This window comes from Lipotes vexillifer, unplaced genomic scaffold (genome assembly GCF_000442215.2).
Source record: "Lipotes vexillifer unplaced genomic scaffold, Lipotes_vexillifer_v1.1 scaffold591, whole genome shotgun sequence".
Taxonomy (NCBI): domain Eukaryota; kingdom Metazoa; phylum Chordata; class Mammalia; order Artiodactyla; family Lipotidae; genus Lipotes; species Lipotes vexillifer.
In genome coordinates this window covers 664,220-665,504 of record NW_006791954.1, presented here as the reverse complement: position 1 = coordinate 665,504, position 1,285 = coordinate 664,220, and the positions used below count along the sequence as shown (strand labels likewise).

General features: G+C 41.0%; 1 pseudogene; it reads left to right on the top strand.

Moving 5' to 3' along the window:
* Nucleotides 1-521: 521 nt before the first annotated feature.
* On the top strand, nucleotides 522-894 carry LOC103070135 (60S ribosomal protein L31 pseudogene; annotated as a pseudogene).
* Nucleotides 895-1,285: the final 391 nt, after the last annotated feature.

Here is a 1,285-nt window from a genome sequence, read left to right as displayed (position 1 = left end):
GTCCTTATCATACTTAGCATACCTTAAATGTTGCTACAAGGTTGACCCTTGTAGCATAAGTCAGAATTTCCTTCCTTCATAAGGCTGAATAATATTCTGCTGTATACACCACATCTTGATTGACATTGATGTACAAACGTCTACTCAAGTCCTTACTTTCAATTCTTTTGGGTGCATACCCAGAAGTGGAATTGTTGGATCATGTGGTAGTTGTTCTTAATTTTTTTAAGAACTGCCATCCTGTTTTCCACAGCCGCTGCACCATTTTACATTCCCCCCAGCAACGCACAAGGGTTCCAATTTCCCCACATCTTCACCAACACTTGTTGTTCTCTGTTTTTTTGATAGTAGCCATTCTAAAGCATGTGAGGCAGGAACTTATTGTGGTTTTGATCTGTATTTCCCTGATGACCAGTGATGTTGAGCACCTTTTCATGTGTCTGTGGGCCACTCATACATCTTCTTTGGAGAAATGTCTATTCAAGTCCAAAGGGAATCCTTTCCAAGCCCAGCCCGGCGGGATGGCTCCTGCAAAGTGCAGCGAGAAGACGAAGGGCCGGCCAGCCATCAATGAGGTGGTGACCAGAGTATACACTATCAGTGTTCACAAGCGCATCCCTGGAGTGGGTTTCAAGAAGCGTGCCCCTCAGGAACTCAAAGAAATCTGGAAATTTGCCATGAAGGAGATGGGCACTCCAGATGTACGCATTGACACTAGGCTCAACAAAACTGTCTGGGCCAAAGGAATAAGGAATGTCCCATACCGTATCCGTGTGTGGTTGTCCAGAAAACAATAATGATGGAGATTCACCAAACAAGCTCTATACGTTGGTTACCAATTTACCTGCCACCACTTTCAAAAATCTGCAGACAATTAATGTGGATGAGAACTAACTGCTGATTGTCAAATAAAGTTATAGAAATGCCAGAAGAAAAAAAAAGTCCAAAGGGAACCATCCGAATTACTTTAACTGTTTCTGTTTTATTTTCTGTTATTTACCTCTAAACAATATACTTATTCAGACATTTCTTGATGTTCTGTTTAAAAGGTAAGGATTCGCACTCCCATCTTTCCTCCTTATGTCCTTCTAATATAGTTTTATTGCTATTTTTGTATGTACACTGGTTGCTTTGTAACTTTAAATGACACATTCCTTTATTTCATGCTCCATCATCAATAAACAGGATCTCTTGACACCTCAATTTGTAAGGTAAGAGTATCTGCCTCCACTCTCATCTCCTGTCCCTTACCTCTCAACACTACTGTCAAGTGTGACTTTCAAGT